Genomic DNA, 19,125 nt, shown 5'->3' on the forward strand with positions numbered 1-19,125 from the left:
TGTGGACCAAGCCTAAGACCCTTGTGGAGCCGGCTAATATCCTCAGCCCACGTCAGTAAGAACCGGAGGGCTGCACAAAGCTACAGTGAAAGGTAACTTGTTTGGCACACCACTTTACCAGTTATAACAAAGCTTCAAATTAGGAGAGGAATAAACGATGATGGACACTTTCAGGAAAACAGTATTCCTTTACTATGCTCCATTTGAGACCAGTATTTAGATGCAGTAATTATGTCAATTATTGTGGAAGCAGACCCGCACGTTTAACTATTTAAAAAGCTGGCTTGAGCTGTTAATTATTGAGTTTCCTAACAAGTTCTTACAGGGGTGAAGAGGTACAGTTCAAAACTCCATTTTTTTTTCTTTTTTTGGTATCAATTAGATAACTCTATATTGATATAATTTAATTTATACTGGAAATTTTTCTTTAGCAAAGAAGAGGTTCCACGTCACACCATTGATTCCACGTCACGCCATCGATTCACATAATGCTTATACAAGCTGTAATTCTTCCAAGTGTCATCCTCCACTGTCCCCAGAGAAGATGCCTGTATGTAGCTCCAATTAATATCCTCTGGGACAGATACCTTCTTCCCCTGTTTACACCACAGGAGGCCATAAAGGCTTCCAGGCTTATTGGGGGAGCGATTAAGCTCACTGACTTCCTACAAGGCATACAGAAGTCACCATATCCAAAGTAAACTCACCACACCTCTTTTATGCTTCTGTAAATGGCATTTGTAATGCTCTACAAAAAAACCTTGTTATCAGGAAAAGATGCTGAATTAGAAAACACCCCTGTCACAAGAGGACTCGTGGGACAGTAGGGTCGTGACTTTTGATCCTGAAGAAGAGTCCACTGAGGACAGTATGCTTGACACACAGCTTTTGTGTGTGGCTCCCTACATAAGCTCCCTACATAAGTCGTACATAAGCCAAGATGGTAACAAATAAAAGAAGCCATCAACTTGGCACATGGTCTTGAACTAATCAGGGAGCCAAGAATCACATCTTGCTTAGTATATTTTAGACGAATCACAGCCCAGAACTACTATGTTATACACTAAATCTGATGAATTATTGCTGAAAATTTATCAATCCAAAAGGAAGTTGAACTATCCCTTTTAGCTATTTATACATTGTTCATAAAAATATTTTTAAAAGAGAGATATGTTTTACTCATTAATCAAAAAAGGCTGCTTCAAGTAACTGGTGGTCATCTGTAGCTAATTGTATTGCATTCTTCCTCGGACAAGTCTCCATTGATTAAGTATTGAATGAAGCCTTCGTATAGGCTCAGTAACACCAATGTCAATGATGTACATAATGTATATAACACTTAATTTTTATATAAAGCCACATAGCATGACAATTCCCTCTCCCATTATCTTTCTTCTCATCTAAGGACTAATTTTTGAACAGCAAGAGGGTCACTGACTTCATATGGATTGTTCTGAAGCCAATGCTCACATAAACAAGCAAAGATTACTCACTTGGCCAGAGGCGACAGGATAATCCATATAACAATGACAGAGTGAACCTCCATATGTCAAAAAGATCACAAAATTGACACTTCAGATGTAAAATGGAAATTAAGCTCTTTCTTGGGGTTTTGCTAGCTTAAAAATCTTTCCATTCCACATTTCTTTAACAGTGGTGCACAGAATGTTTAGTTTGATCTTTATTTCACCACTCTTCTTTTTTTCTAGGTCATCCATTTCATTATTTCCTAGAATTTTAGCTCATTTCTGCCTGCTCTGCGTATGTAAGGAAGTAAAACTGGCGCCACACATCACAGGCAGAACTGAAAGCATCCCTTCTCTGGTTATAACTAGAGGATTCCCATTATCAAAATGCTTGTGGCTATTGTGGTGTCTGCTTCCATCCCAGCTCCAACACAAGGGTGAAGTAAATCATATTATACAAGAGCAGCAAAATAAATTCTTTGAGTTAAGGTTATGTGACTAATACCAGAAGTATAGCCTGAAGCAGAATATTGTTCACAAGTTCCTGGAACACACTGGATATAAAAGAGACAAAGTAGGCAAGAAGAAAAACGACAGTATCATCCAAATGAGTACCTTTGGGGAAAACAGAAGAAGTGCTTGTGTGTATCTTCCAGTTTCTGAGTGTATTTGAGCATGTGGACCAGTAGTATGAGCTGTCATGGGACCAGAGGGAGAAATCATGACTGTGTCAAATTTGGTCTTCATCAGTGCTGGTAAAGCACTATTCTTACAAGAAAAGACCTAGCAATATCACAACATATTCTCTTCAATATTCAGTAATATTAAAGATTACCTGGAGTGTTCATACTATGCTGTGCATACTTGTTTATTTAGTGGATGTGTGCAATGGTTCTGGGCAGGTAAAGGACAGACACTGGTTTACATGCAGCGGTAACAAGGATGAGGCAGATTTATGTCTCCAGGCCAGCCCACCTGTGGAGCAGGAACATGCCATGCTGATTCACAAAACCTCCCGTCAGCCATGGCATAAACAGGAATGGGAATTTCGCGTGCAGAAAGGAATAAATAGCCGCAGAGACCAGCTTCAGGGCAGGTAAGACTGCGCTGGGGAAGGGACCTGCAGCGAAAAGGGCCGACGAAAAGCTCTTTTGGGGGCTTTTGGAAGCCGGCAAAAGCCGTCGGCCTGTGCTGAGGGCGGTCAGCTGGTGGGTGGGCTGCTGAGGGAGCCTGGGGCGGAGACAGCACCTCCCCCGGTCAATCAAGACACCAGGTTATAAGAAGCCTCTGGGAGGGGAGGGACTAGTCCCTGGCCACAGAGCAACCAGTGCTCACCTCAACTGACCGTCCAGTCACAAGGTGTCACTTGTGTGTAGAGATCCAGCCATGGTTGCTACCTGGTCAAAGGCTGCTGTTAAAAAAACTGTGGGCACCCAGACAGAGGCCCCGTGCAAATATTTGGGCGTCCAGGCCTCTGGCTGCAGAGTGCCGGAGCCTGGCACTCGTGATGGAGGGCAGCGGAGACAATACCTGTGTCAGATGTGAACAGGTAAATGATCTGCTCGTTCTGGTGGCTGAGCTGAAGGAAGAAGTCGAGAGGTTGAGGAGTATCAGGGAATGTGAGAGGGAGAGTGACTGGTGGACCCGCTCCCTGAGAGAATGGGAACAGGTTGAGGCCCCACACAAGTCAGAGGACCCCCTTCCCTCTCGTCACCGGGCGACAGGAGGGGATTGCAGAGAAGGGGGGGAATGGAAACAGGTCCCTACTCGGGGAAGCAGGCGAATCCCCTCCTGGCCCCTCACACCTTCCCAGTTATCCTTGCAGAACAGATATGAAGCACTGCAGGAGGAACTGGCTGTTGGAGAGAAGGATGATACACCCAGGCCAGAAATGTCAGAAAGACCAAGTCGCCATGGACCCAGGATCACCACTGGCTCCAAAAGGAAAAGCAGACGGGTCATTGTTGTGGGTGACTCTCTACTGAGGGAGGCGGAGGGGCCAATATGCCGTCCAGACCCACTTCACAGGGACGTCTGCTGCCTCCCTGGGGCATGGGTCAGGGATGTGTTGGACAAACTTCCGTCCCTAGTAAAGTCCTCTGACTATTACCCCCTCTTAGTATTTCAGGTGGGTAGTGATGAAGTGGGTAGAAGGAGCCCAAAATCGATTAAAAGAGATTTTAGAGCCTTGGGGCGGCGGCTTAAGGGATCAGGAACACAAGTTGTTTTCTCCTCTATCCCTTCAGTGGCAATCATGAATGAGGAAATTAACAGGAAGAGGCATCAGGTCAACTCATGGCTCTGGGACTGGTGTTATTGGCAGGGCTTTGGGTTTTTTGATCACAGGCTGCTATATGAGTCACCTGACCTGCTGGTGGCAGGTGGGACGCACCTGTCCCAGAAGGGGAAAAGAATTTTGGGGCAGGAGTTAGCAAGGCTCATTGACAGGGCTTTAAACTAGATATGAGGGGGGAAGGGGAGATAACTGGGCCTGTCAGGAATAAACCCAAGGGAGGCATGCCAGGACCTGAAGGACGGTGGGCTAGCGAGGACTGCCATTTCATTTGAGAGAAGGGACAGATGTTTAGAAATCATGGAAGCACCCGAGAGGGGTCTGGTGGGAAATGGGGCCCACATTCACAAAAAGGTGCTGGACTCATTGGCACATCTGAAGTGCATCTATACCAATGCACACAGTATGTGCAACAAACAGGGGGAGCTTGAAGCCAAGATGCACCAGGAAAACTATGACATAGTGGCTATCACAGAAACGTGGTGGGATGCCTCACACGACTGGAGTGCCACAATCGATGGCTACAAGCTCTTCAGGAGGGACAGACAGGAAAGGAGAGGTGGAGGAGTGGCCCTGTATGTTAGAGAATGCTATGAGAGCTCAGACATCAAGTATACTGATGTTGGGGTGGAGAGTGTTTGGATTAGGTTAAGGGCCGACAAAGCTGATATCACTGTGGGAATCTGCCATAGACATCCCAACCAAAGCAGTAAGGCGGATGAAACTTTCTATAAGCAGCTGGGGGAAATCTCGTGGTCACTTGCCGTTGTTCTTGTGGGGGACTTTAACCTCCCGGATATCTGCTGGGAATACAACACAGCAGAGAGGGAACAATCCAGGAGGTTCCTGGAATGTGTGGAAGATAACTTCCTCACACAGCTGGTAAGTGAGCTGACAAGGGAAGGTGCCCTCCTGGACCTGCTTCCTGTGAACAGGGAAGAACTTGTGGGGGAAGGAAAGGTTGGTGGCCGTCTAGGGCACAGTCATCATGAGATGATCGAATTTCTGATTCTTGGGGAAACAAGGAGAGGGGTTAGTAAAACTGCCACCTTAGACTTCTGGAGGGCAAATTTTGACCTGTTCAGAAGACTGCTGGACAAAATCCCTTGGGAGGGAAGGATATAGGAGCCCAGGAAGGCTGGACATACTTCAAGAGAGAAGTCTTAAAGGCACAGGAGGAGGCTGTCCCTGTGTGCCAAAAAACAAGTAGGCGGGGAAGGAGACCGGCCTGGCTAAATAGGGACCTTTGGCTGGACCTCAAGAACAAAAGGAGAGTCTATGACCTCTGGAAGAGGGGGCAGGTCTCTCATGAAGACTATAAGGATATAGCGAAGCTATGCAGGGAGAAAATTAGGAGAGCCAAAGAACAGCTAGAGCTCAACCTAGCTACAGCTGTTAAGGATAACAAAAAATGTTTCTATAAATTCATTAACAACAAAAGGAGGATTAGGGAAAATCTCCCTCCCTTACTGGATGCAGAGGGAAACATAGTCACAAAGGATGAGGAAAAGGCTGAGGTGCTCAATGCCTACTTTGCTTAAGTCTTTAGGGGAACTAAAGGGAACTAGCTGTTCCCTGGGCACCCAGCCTCGTGAGCTAGGAGACAGGGAGGGGAAGCTGAACGAGGTCATCACAATTAAAGAGGAAGTGATCAGTGACCTGCTACACCTCTTGGATGCGCACAAGTCTATGGGACCGGATGGGTTACATCCAAGAGTGCTGAAAGAGTTGGCAGACGTGCTCGCCAAGCCACTTTCCATGATCTACCTGAAGTCATGGCTAACTGGGGAGTTCCCAATGGACTGGAGGGTAGCAAATGTAGCGTCCATCTACAAAAAAGGCAGAAAGGAGGATCCGGGAAACTACAGGCCTGTCAGTCTGACCTTGGTAGCAGGGAAGGTCATGGAGCAGATCATCTTGAGTGCCATTACAAGTCATATAATGGGCAAGCAGGGGATCAGGCCTAGTCAACATGGGTTTATGAAAGGCAGGTCCTGCCTGACGAACCTGATTTCCCTCTATGACAAGATGACCAGACTATTGGATAAGGGAAAGGCTGTGGACGTTCTCTACCTAGACTTTTGAAAAGCATTTGACACTGTCCCCCATAGAATTCTCATGGAAAAACTGGTGGCTCATGGCCTGGATGAGCATACGATCTGCTGGATCAAGCACTGACTGGATGGGCGGTCCCAAAGAGTGGTGGTCAATGGAGTTAAATCGAGCTGGCAGCCGGTCACAAGTGGTGTCCCTCAGGGCTCGGTGTTGGGACCATTTCTGTTTAACATCTTTATTGATGACCTTGATAAGGACATAGAGTGTATCATCTGCAAGTTTGCAGATGACACGAAGCTAAGCGGGAGTGTTGATCTGCATGAGGATAGGGAGGCTCTACAGAGAGACTTGGATAGATTGGACCGATGGGCCAAGGCTAATGGTATGAGCTTCAACAAGGCCAAGTGCCAGGTCCTGCACTTGGGCCACAACAACCCCATGCATCGCTACAGGCTCGGGGAAGTGTGGCTGGAGAGCTGCCTGGCAGAAAGGGACCTGGGGGTTCTAATTGACAAGCGGCTGAACATGAGCCAGCAGTGTGCCCAGGTGGCCAAGAAAGCCAATGGCATCCTGGCTTGTATTAGAAACAGTGTGACCAGCAGAAGGAGGGAGGTGATTGTCCCCCTGTACTCAGCACTGGTGAGGCCACACCTTGAGTATTGTGTCCAGTTTTGGGCGCCTCAATACGAGAGAGATATTGAGGTGCTGGAGCGAGTGCAGAGGAGGGCAATGAAGCTGGTGAAGGGCCTGCAGAATAAATCTTATGAGGAGCGATTGAAGGAGCTGGGACTGTTTAGTTTGAGGAAGAGGAGGCTGAGGGGAGACCTCATCACTCTCTACAACTACTTGAAAGGCCATTGTAGAGAAGTTGGTGCTGGTCTCTTCTCACAGGTAATTAGTGACAGAACAAGAGGGAATGGGTTCAAGCTGCAGCAGGGTAGGTTTCGGCTGGCCATTAGGAAAAAATTCTTTGCAGAAAGAGTGGTTAGACACTGGAATGGGCTGCCCAGGGAGGTGGTGGAGTCACCATCCCTGGATGTGTTTGACTCGTTTAGATGTGGTGTTAAGGGATATGGTGTAAGGGAGAACTTTGTAGAGTGGAGTTGATGGTTGGACTCGATGATCCCAAGGGTCTTTTCCAACCTGAATGATTCTATGATTCTATGATCCTGCTGACTGCTGTGGCCACTGCAGTTGTTGTTCTGGCTGGGCTGGAAGATAACAGCAATGAAGAAAGAGACTCACAATTCCCTTCATCTCAAGCAAAATCTTTACACAGCAAAAATTGGTCATAAGCATCAATCTGCATACTGGGCAACCTTTATGCAGCTGTTGTTAGTTATTTAGCATGTCAGATAATTAGATCTCCATGTATGCTGCTACCCCACAGTACATGGGATACAGCTTTCCTGAGGGATACAGGGAATAGCTGGAAAAAGCATTTACTAAAACTGGGCTTATGTGTGTAAACAGAACAAGTTATGTTTAGAAAATAATTAGGTTTCATATCACTAGTTTCTCCTCCATGAAGAAGCAGACTTACTGACTTCGACGGTTGTTTATTAGTTAGTTGAAAAGCAGCCTTAAATTAAGTTCCAAGATGTGAGTGCACATAGAAAACATCATGGCTACACTCCCCATCTTTCCCCTTCAAAGCCCCACAAGTTCTGTAGCATCTAAAATACAGTCAGGAAACTCATCTGACCACAGTCTAGATGGGTATCACTGCTACTATTATATTTTGTGCAAGGTGAAGGAATTTGAGCCCTTGGGCAATTCTTATTAAAATGAAATAAGTTCTTTCAGTTCTGCTAACTGATGAAGTTGTCAGCAGCCCATAGAGGGAAAACAGCATGAAAATTGAACTACATTTTACTTCGAGAAGTGGCCTTTCCTGTTAAGTACTGAATTATAATGCAGAACAGCATGTGGAACTTTGCATTGCTGTTGCCTATGAAATACTCTTTCTATGGAGGAGGCTAGTCCCCACTGTTGTAAAGTTGACATTGATGTGAGCAATAAATCAGACACACAAAAACAGAAGTTAGAAAATGATGATATACCATTATTTTAAAACAAAGATCTAGCTAAAATACTTTAAAAGCAAAGACATCTTGAAGATCTTGTAAAAATGAGTTACTAAATTATATGGTTGTATACATGGAAAAAAGTATTTTTCTCTTAGCACTTCTCCACTGCCAGTAAAGAATAATCATTAGTCTTGTGTGGTATGAACTACTACAATGTTAATGATTTAGAAGATTAGTTTGAGACTGTTTCTCTTATCTGTAGAGCCAGCTAGGGAGCCCTGTCATTCCTCCAGCCTTCCACATTGCTTCTTATTTTTGCTTCCTATCTCAGTTTACATTGCTGCAACTCAGGGCTAATGGTATGTTTTCATTATCGTCCTTCATTAAATGTTCATCACATGATGGCCTTAACAAAACAGTAAAACAAACAGCAGAACAAAACTGGGTTTTTATCTAAGATTGCAACAAACTGAGAGAAGAAACTAATTTGTAAGTAAAGATGTTATAGCATTTGCATCACGTTGCATAAGTTGTTAAACTAAACCACATTTTTATTGCAGGGTTGGTTTGTTTTTTAAATACAAGATAAAAATACAGTAAGCCAATTCTAAAATGAGTTGTTTAAAAAGCTAGAGGGTTCTTTATTGCTAAAATTAGGGTAGAACCCTGGAGACATAAACAGCAAGCATTTTAAGAAACAGGTAAGAGATGGAGACTTTAATGTAAGTGCATCAAGCTGCCCTGCAGGAAGGCAAGGTAATGAAATTGTACTGATTTTCTGCTGCAGTGAAGAATGTCACCATATGTTACTGCTCTGACCAAGATAGTCCCTGTAATGCTTTTCTGCAGTAATTTGCTTTGGAAAAGACAGAGCTTTGATTTTCTCTTGGGATGATGTAGTGCGTGCAGTTCAGATCTTTTTGAATTATTTGGTTATATGCCATGTGCCACACTGCATTGACATATCCTAATAAAAAATTATATAGTTAATTGTTTATGTGTCTAATAATATGTGTACAACTATCTAGCATTTTACTAGACTTCTTTATGCTTATCATCCAAATATTAGCTTATGTTTAAAATATATCATCTCAGATACACAGTATTACCCTTAGTTTCCATAGTGTTTGTCCACTCATTGTACACGTGTCTTTGTGCCATTCATTTAAAGGAAATTTTGTTTTCACTCAATTTTAAAATTAGGAAAATAAAAAATTACTGTTTTCTTCTAAATGCTTTAAATTTCCTTGGCCATGAATTGAAGGTGATACCCACAAGAGATTTTTAAGCCATAATTGCTGATTGCAAAAGCTTTTTAAAATAATTTGAAGAAACAGGCTATCATTACTAGAAATGTTATAGTATATCAAATGCATATTATATATACAATATCAGCCATTACTGAAGGAGCACAAGGGTGTTTCATGCTAATTTGACAATGTTCCTCCGTTTAAATGTGTGTCTGGACATCACATGATAAATCATCTTCTAAGTTTAGCACGGGCAGAGCTTCAAGACTCTTTACAACTGTTCCTAGATCGATTTGTGTTTCCAGGGATCCCGTGACACTTTCTAGCTCAGCCACAGCCTCAGCTCTCTGCCCTATTGGCTCTGTATGACTGCTCCCCGGGATGAAGGAAAAAATAAAGGGGAGGCGAGGAAAAGAGAGAAAAGCAACTACTGAAGCAAACACACCCTTGGCATGGAGGGGAAAGGGAAGATGCCAGATGGTTCAGGAGAGGAACGGGAGCATCCCAAACCTCCCCAGAATGGAGGGCAAGGTCAGAGGGAAGAGCAAGAAGTCGCCGCAGCTAAGGAGCGAGGGAGCGTACGAGGGAAGCTGATGGGATAGAAGAAAGTCCAGGACCCAGCCCCACCGCTTTGCCTCTGCATGAGCCTGCAGGTGTGTGTCAGCCGGATCCCCGTGGGTTCATGAGGGGTGTTTCAAATTAATATGAACAGCAATGGACAGCAAATTACTTCTCTCAAGGTGCCATAAACTAAAAGCTATACTCAGCGCTTTCTCTAATACCTTAATCCCTATAATCAAACTCACAAACCATAAAAAGGTCCAAACTTTGGCCTAGGATGAAAATCTAGTTTCACAGGCACAGTCTATGCATAATTAATGACTGACTAATCTGTCAAGCTCTGTGATCAACTTTGGTCCTATGTCTAAGCTTCCCACTGGAGCTCATTGGATTTTAACGCTAAACTGAGGCTAGAATGTGAAGATAATTATTTGCATTCATTTAGATGTGAAATCCCATACAGGTTTCAAAATTCTTGTTAGCATAGGTCTTGTAAGAACATAATTTTTTTAGTACAATAATTTAATATTATGCTTATTAATATAGATGCAAGTAAAAAGAGAAAGCATTCTAATTATAGACATATACTTTATGTTGGTACATATTTGTACTAAAGGCTGTAGAAATTACTATAATAAACTGTATAGTTTACAGTGAGGAACACGTCACTTCACTGGATGTTGTTCAGTTCTCCTGTGTGAGCTTCTAAAACTTAGTGAAAAACCAGCTACGCAAGAAGTTTATTCACTCTGTAAGTAACAAGTATGAAAAATTATTTTGGAGGATCAGGCTTTCCATCACTGACCATAGGATTTTGCCTAAATAATCCTCAAATTAAGAAGTAAATGGAAGTTACTAATTGAATAATTTATAATGAATTAAATGAAAAAGTAGTCCAAGAATGTTGGAAAGATAGAGACAAGATAAGTATTGAAGGAAATACAGTTAAACTATTTTGAAGTTCAATTAAGAGACTAGTCATAAGGCTTGCATTAAAAAATTAATGACATATTTGAATTATGTTTTCACCTTAAAGGCAAGTGCTAAAATTGGAAGGCATGAAAAAAGACATAGTGATATTGTTGGTACTATGGGTTACTAAGCAGAAAAAGAAAAAAAAATCTTAAAGAAATTCAATGAGTTCAACTTGGAATTTGTGAAAATTTCTTACAAATGTTTTAAAGGAATATTCAAAGTCCTGTTGTTTACAGGAGGTTTTTAGCATGTGCTATGTATTAACAGTGCCCATTCTACCTGTACTGTTTTTTCCATGCTTCTCAAAGACCTGAACAAAAATCGAGGAATAACATTTCCTTATATGTTCATGATTATCACTATTATTGGTTCCTTTTACAACAGTAAACCCACGATATCTGAATCTGGACTGCCACCAATGTGCTCATTTTGCTTAGAAGTTAAAAGGATAGGTTTCATAACCTTCCAAAGAAAACATGGCCCAAATATTCACAGCTCTCCATTGTTTTCCATATACTTTATGTCTCTTATGCAGACCTCCACATTAGTTTATAAGGGCTCTTCATCTGTTTTTCAGAGACAGACAATTTAACAGCAATTGTTAAAGTGCCTGACAGATGCTGAGATTTTCCAGTACTTACTTTTTTGCTTTGGTTTTTTTTGGTTTGTTGTTTGTTTGGTTGGTTGGTTGGTTTTTTTAACTAGAATAATGAAGGTGAAGAGTGTGCATTTGACACCGGCCTGTGGCAAAGCTGACATCGGTTAATACCCCCTGCTGTGTCTCTCTGTAGTGCCCTGCAGCATAACAGATGTACGTTGCATATCATAACAAATCTTTGTTCTTCCTGAAAATTAAACATAATTATGCCAAAAAGCTTCATAGTAAAATCAACCTAAGCATTTGTAAGTAGGGAAAGAAACAATTAAGAAAAAGCCACATACACACTCAAAAAAACAATTCCCTTTTTGTATAGTCTCCGAAACAAATGCGGTTAGGCAAACAACCTTAAAGTGGTATGTCCTCATTTTTATGTCCATTTAAAATGTATTCTCCTTGAGCATCATCAGCCAGAAATGTGCTCTATTCATTTCAAGATTTTTGGATACTGCTTTGATTGATACTGCTGACACAGCCTAAAAAAAGCTCGTTTTTCATTTTTTGGCTATTTACCACTGGCAATTGACAGCACTTTGGGCCAGCTCCAAAATCTGTCAAAGCCATGAATAATCCATATCCTTGCTCAGTTAATAGCTTGTTCCCTTTCTCCTTCCTTGCACCAATTCATATGCAGACTGTTCTCCGAGCCTGTAACTTCAGCAGCTGCAGCAACAGCACCAAGAGGTGTCCCATTTGAGGTCCAGTCATCCCCAGATAACACTTGGAAAGAGCATCGTCCTTTAATAAGCCCAATCTCCAGTCTCTAAGGCCCCGAAACGTCTCTTAAACATCAGAGCCAGAAGCACAGACAAAGGGAAAAAGCACCTGGCTTCTCTCTACCGAACATGTTCATGGAAGCTGAAGAAAAGCCAAAGGGTAAGGAGAAGCAAAGACATAAGGTCCTCTCAGCAGAACAACCTGGCCATGGAAAGCAGCGAGAAGCATTGCTCTCCAATAGCCCCAGGAAAAGCTGTGAGCAAAACTTTGATATCTGAGCTGGCAAGGCTTTTTTTTTTTTATATATAGCTGAATTTAGGATGCTTTTCAACAGTTTATCTGAAATCCTAGCCTACAGCATTTGCAGTGACTGAAATCCTCTTCCCATGTCGTGAGCTTTTCTTTAAGATCCTTTGGAATGCAATATTACCATCTGTTTTCTGTTGTTAACAGAGCTACCAAGTTTTGTGTGTGGATCCACATGGGATACTTTCTCAAACTCATTGAGGCATGTTGCATATTGATATCCTTATATGCCAAGTGTCAGCCTTTAATTAACTCAACCTGCAAGTGCAGCATCAGGGTAGGATTCGGAGCATGCCCATACGTGTGGAACAGGAAAGCTGGTGGCTGCCTTCCTTGGAAAACTGAGCAGACATATGGGGAGTACATCGGTAGGTGGTTGGTACCATGAATTGCTACAGTTGTGGGATGTATATGTGTGTGGGAGGGAATCTTTGCTAGGCTTGCATGGTAGCTGTAGGATGAAGATAACTTGGAGTAACTGAGTGCTCTGGGAACTGGAAAAATCTGCTGGAGGAATTGGGTGCTGCATTTGTTCTGTTTGGCTTCTGGAGAACTTGGAGGTGGTGAGAGGGAGCGTTAGTTTTGCATCCCGTGTAATGTTGCTACCACCCCCACAGAGACTGCTGTTGCTTCATACTGCCCCTTCACAGCTGGGATTCACAAGAGAAACGTCACTTTTGAAAAAAACAGCAGACAGAAAGCAATTCTGCAGCCCAGCATGGGAGTTAAGATGTATGGCAGGCCGCGTCTGTCACTTGTGCATTATAGCAGTAATAGAGCATTGCTGCCAGTTCCTTTGCTGCAAAAAGCAAAGAGATTGGGAGCCTTACTGGCACTGGTTCCTCTCTACAGTCATAGGAGGTCGCTTCTGTTGCTGCACAGAGGCAAATGCACAAAGTGACAGATCACAATTTTTGGCCATTTTCCTGATTCTTTATACACCGTATTTGCATGTGAATTTCTATTTTGCTTCAGGAAAAAAGAGTGGTGTTCTTTCATTTTGAAGCCATGACACAAATTTCCCTATCGTATCAGTTTTTGTTTCTGGATGAATCAAGAACATGGTTTGATATATTACAGGATAATCTTTTTTTTTTTTTTTTTTTTTTTAAATCCTTGGGGGCTCCAAACCAGAGCAAAAAACTTGACAGACAGCTCTCTGCACCCACTTAGCTCCATCAAGAGTCTTCCTAACTTGAGTAATTTGCAAGTTTAGGTCCAGCCTTTGAATTTAGAACGCTGACATTTGATTGACCTGGAAAAAGGTGCCAAGGAGTAATGAACACTGCTGAGGGTGTATATGACTTTAGCCCTTAAATTTGACCTGTGGCATAGAAACAGCTTTGACCAGTGCATATAACCCCAGGCGGGGGCTATCCAGCCAGAAGCTTTCTTCCACTAAGATCCCTATGTGGTGTTGGAGGAACTTTAAGAAAATTATTCCAGAGACCTGGACCTGTCATGGTGCTGGCAGATCTACAGAGATTCTATCTTTACAGTAACAATCGTGTTTTGTTTGCATGTATTTGTCTCTTGGATGCGCTAATATTGGAGCTCGTGTGTGTTTTGCAAAGATAATGCAAATAACTTTAAAACACCCTCTCTTTTATCTTTTTTTCCCAAACCAGTAATGCCTTTATTAAATGGGGGGGAAGGAACCCTTTTCTTATATATATATATACTGGAGGCACTTTTAATGATCAGGCAAATGTTCAGACTTCTAATTCAAACCAGTCATTGATGTTTGAACAAAGTGAAATTGTAGTTGGTATTGTTACAAGTGGACACTTGCTATAATAATACAGTCTTGATTTTTGATTTATCTCTCATACTGGGTAGAAATATTCTTACAGAAAAATGTTACCTAGAATCAAAATACTGAAATAAAACCATTGCTGCTGATTAAAAACGATTGTGCTGTAATGACAACTACTTTTTTTTTTTTTTGGCTAGGTACTTATGTCACAAAATGCAAAATTTAGCTTGTGAGGTAAGGTATTTTACTTTCTTTGGGATCTCAGCTGGCCTGCTGTATTCTTATCTTAGATCAACGTATAAGTCCACTTACTTTATGAAATGCCTATTTAAATCTGCTTTTCCAACACATTAAGGAGATATGTTACATAATTTTCCATTACATTTTCTGTTGTGCCAATTTAGACTTGATTTATCTGTAGGTGTTTATTTCCAGATTGGATAGCTCAGCTCTACAGATCAACAGATCAGGTGTAAAATGTAACAACAAAACTTTACCAAAGAAAGAAAAAATCCTCAACCAGTCCTCCCGAAATTATAAAATTTCCCTGAAATTAGGAAAAACAAACAGATTATGAATTTGTTTCATTTTAATCCTCTTTATGTGCAGGGAATATTTTTCTTTTGGAAAATCTAACTAAGTTCCTAAAGCATGAAATTACTTCAATCCTATGGGAAGAGTTCTGCTCATGGAGGCACCTATCACATTTTCCCAGTTCCCCAAATTCTGTGCAAATAATTTTCTGTTGACCCGACCTTATGCAGTTAATTACCCCCACAGGTGTTTATATCTGCTTTCCCAGAACCTGACAAGATTCACCTCACTCTTTCTCCACCCAGACCTGGTGCTAGAGGTGGATTGAACGAGAGCGTTATTCGCAGGAGTCAGTCAGTTCTACCTTCTCCTCCACTGCTCGGATATTTCTGTTTTCTTGAAGGGATGACATGTGGTGCTGTCTGCAGTAGCACTAGTAAAGTGCTCTAGGAAGCTAGGAAGCGAAAAAGTTTGGAAGGCAACCTTTCGGATTGGATTCTCCTCCTACAAATACAACAAATTTCTGGGGGAATGTCTAAAGAACTTGGTATGTATTTACTCTCCCTTGTAAAATGAGAACTTCTAAAAAGTGTAAGACAAGAAATGTTTGCAATTTCATTTCAAAGCTTTTCAAAACCCCTTCAAATTGGACTACTTCCTGTTGGCTTGGTGAAATGACCTGAAGAGCTTAATTTCAAGCTATTTTAATGTTAATCCGTATCTTCCCTGGTGGCATGTTACCCTTGACAAGGAAGGTGATAACTGGATTAAAATAGAGATTCCCAGTGTGTCAGACATTGTGGCCAGACAACAGCGCTTGCTACGCACCAAGAATCTCACCAGTCCTGTGATGCTCTGGAAATCTTCACAGTCCTGTGTGGGAATTGTAGCCTAACCTCAGGGAGAGACCAGAAGGTAGAAATATGGGACTTATATGGCAACACAGAAAACATTGTGCTTAGGATCAAATGAAGTGGAAATTGAGTATTTTGCTGTGAGCTTTCTGACAGAAAATCAGGGCTTCAAAAATTTACTAGGATGAACTGCACTTGGTACAAACAGCTTGTTGCATCAGTAAATCATTTCAGCAGAAAATCTCAGCTTGCTCTAATCACATCTGTTACACACACTTTCTTTGTTTTTCTGAAAAACAAACTCAACTGTTTGTAAGGGGACGGACTGCTCACTCTGAATAGGCATTTTTGGCGAGAACTAGAAGACCAATGACAACATTTCTGCCATTGGTAATGGCAAAGATTGTCAAAAAATGGTGATTAAACACTGAGGCCTTTGGTCTATGTTTAGGTTTATGTTTGGTCTATATTTAGGCACACCAGTGCAGAATCCAATTTTCTGTATATGCTGGATGCACATTAAGTAGCTTTCACTAAGGCTCCAGGCATGGGTTTCATTAAAATTATGTTTATCAATTTTTTTCTTTTCTGTAGGTCACAAAGAGTCCCTGCTTATAAAAATACCTTGTTTTTCTCATCGCTGTGAGCAATTGTTTACTACCATCCATTCCAGATGAAGTTACATTTCCATAATTGATAAAATAATGAGTCATAACACAATATAAAATTTATTAAATGCAATGTGTTACTTACTTCATTGTTATAACTATTCTTGACAATGGAGTAGAAATAAGAGGTTTTTTAAATAAAATGCATGTTTATTTTAAATTGTATCTACTTATTTTCATGAAAAAAATACATTTTTAGTGCTAACCTTGGTGATCTAACACAGCTGTGTGAGAATTAACTGAATGTTACCAATAGATGTGCTAAACAGTAGAATTATCAGAATTTCAGATATAAAAATGCTTGTATTGTCAAGAAGCAAAGGAGTTCAAGATTCATGGTAGACTGTTCAGATTCACAATTAGCCCAACTGCAACTATTTGCATGAAAACTGGAGAGAAAGAAAGAGTTTGGAAATTAGCCACATTATTTCGTAAGGTTTTTTTCGGAGAATGGTTCTCAATATAGCAAAAGTAATTGTATCCAATCTACTTTAATTTAAGTGGACTGAGATAAAACAGCTTCAGAAATAATAACTAAATGTATCAAATGTAGAATTTAATACTCTAACAAGGCCTTCTTTCATGTCTAACTGAGGCTATATTTATCACTTCTGCTCTTTTTCAAGTAAAAAATACATCTGATTTGAACTGTACATCTTCTTATTCAGCTCTAACAGAGGCAAAGCACAGATGTGGCTCTGTGTAGAGTCTCTCTCCGGTGCCAGGTTGTTAGTATTCAGAATAGGAGAATTAGTTTTTAGAAAGAGTTTATTTCTTCTGACAAGGCAAGCTGATAAGAAACATTCCAGTAAAGGAAAGACAAAAATAAATGAGGGAGAAAAGATTAGATGGTGACATTTCATCCTTGAAAGCAGCATATTTTTACAGGGTAGCTATTATCATTAAGTTACACCCAAATAAGAACGGCTATTAACAAAAGCACTGAAAGTTTAATTAAAGGCTACAGCAGTGATCTGGGAGGGATACGATGGGGGGAAGGGAGAGCTGTGCAGAAGCACCTCTCTCATATCTCCTGCGCTGTAGAAGTCACAATGCATCAGCTTCTAAAATGGGGTCTTGCAATGGCAGAAGAAGAAATAACTATCAGAACAGAGAATAAGCTGAACATTTACTGAGCAGGAACGAGTGCTTTTGTTGCATTTGGTTTGAATGTTAGAACACTGGCTAGAAAAGAGGAGAGACTGGCATTTCAGCAGACCCGAGCTTTCCAAGACATAGCTATTTACTACATCACTTTTGTCGCCAGTAAAATACACAGATGCTGACAGTAACTAATGTTTCCTGAGCAAATACACACTGTTGACACAATGAATGCATCATGGACTAGCAAGACTGGTAAACACACTGGCAGTCATAAGCTTCTTTATTGCAGCATATATGTATTTATGCCTCCAAAAAAAATATATTAATACTTTACTTGGTTGTGGGTTTCATTTTTTTTTTTTTCCTGGTTAGCAATATGTATTTCCCAATAAAACGCAAATTTCATTTAGACTAATGACCAGGGCACACCTGGTCTGTAAATACTGTTTTACACTTTAGATGTAGTTTCACTAACATACAAACAATCACACCTTAAAATCAGGATAGCCAAGATAGTTTTCAGACAAAGTTTTCCTCTTACTGGAAAAAAGAGTAACTTTTGGAAGGTAAGCAAGAAGATACTTTTTTGTTGTTAAAAAATGTATATTTTTTAAGTCTATTTAGGAAAGAAGAATTATAATTCAAAATCGTACACTTCTGGAAATACCATGGGCATGGGTGTTCAGGCTGAAAGAACAAGCTTGGAAATTATCTTTGGGCCAGGCTATCTCCAGGTCACTCCCAGTTCAGGATGTGTTAACAGGTGACTAAGAGAAAATGGAAAACTTGCCTGTCTACAATTTTTGTCTTCTATCTGTATTATAAATAGAAATGGTGAATTTGCAGCACCAGATAAGAAACATTTTGGTTTATTATTCCATGAAAGATGTTTCTATGAAAATTGATAGTACCAGTCAGATTCAATCAACTTAATGTTTTTTTCGTGTACCACAGGGATGGCGCAATCTTTCAGTTTATTTTATTTTCGATGTATTCAATTTTTTTGAAGGAAGATGTTATATATAAAGGAGAGCAAAACATACACAGTTTTGCACCCTGGCCTTAGCCATAAGTTGGAATTTTTGTTGCTGCCAGCGGTGAGTCATTTCCTGAAACCCTGTGTGTAGCTGCTAAGTTGCATTGTTGTACGTTCCTTCAGTCCAGCAGTTTTGATCACTGTTAAGGTTTGAGAAAACCCATCACAATTTATTGTCATTTAGACAATTATTCTATCACCTGATGACCCCTCACCACCCGGAAAGGGGAAGCAGGGAAAGCAAGGAAACACAAGTGTTGAAAAATGAATAGACTTAATAAGATAAGACTAAATAATTAACAATAATACTGAAGAACCAGTGCTAATCCTGATACTAACATAAGATATACAAGGATTATACTCAGGCCATTCCATCAGCAGGGAGCTGTGCACTCCCAGCTGTGAACAGCAAATGTTGGACACTGCGAGTGCTGTGGCTTCGGGGGGAAGGGAAGGGCTCAGGGGTCCAGCACCGAGGCATGGAGTTTCTCTGGACCACCGCCATCAAGGGAGAGAGAAACTATGCAGCAAACTAATTTATATCGAATGTGATGTTCATGGTATGAAATAATCCTGTTGGCCAGCCTGGGTCAAATGCCCAGGCCTCGCTCCTCCTCATCCCTGCACCTGGCAAGGCTTGAAAAGACTTGAGATCTTGAATCCCACAGAGCCTAGGTGGCTATAAAGTAAATATTTTCCCAAATTCAGACATTAGAGTCTTCCAAAAGTGGAGTTTTCCCCAGTGTTAGAAGAGAAATTGGTCCTGTGTTGCTCAACCCAGGACAATCGCTTGGCATCCTTTTTCATTTATTCCAACTACTGCTACCTCAAAAGTGTTGCAAACAGAAAAATTGCTTTCTGT

The 19,125-nt window shown here is 41.2% G+C and overlaps 1 long non-coding RNA gene across 1 annotated transcript; it reads left to right on the forward strand.

Annotated features, from left to right (window-relative positions):
• The first annotated feature begins 9,488 nt into the window (after nucleotides 1-9,488).
• Nucleotides 9,489-14,581, forward strand: LOC128905691 (uncharacterized). Its single transcript, XR_008464945.1, has 3 exons — nucleotides 9,489-9,747; nucleotides 11,923-12,679; nucleotides 14,265-14,581. It is a non-coding gene; the product is annotated as an uncharacterized LOC128905691 (long non-coding RNA).
• Nucleotides 14,582-19,125: the final 4,544 nt, after the last annotated feature.

The sequence above is a fragment of the Rissa tridactyla genome, chromosome 2 (genome assembly GCF_028500815.1).
Source record: "Rissa tridactyla isolate bRisTri1 chromosome 2, bRisTri1.patW.cur.20221130, whole genome shotgun sequence".
In the NCBI taxonomy this organism is placed as follows: domain Eukaryota; kingdom Metazoa; phylum Chordata; class Aves; order Charadriiformes; family Laridae; genus Rissa; species Rissa tridactyla.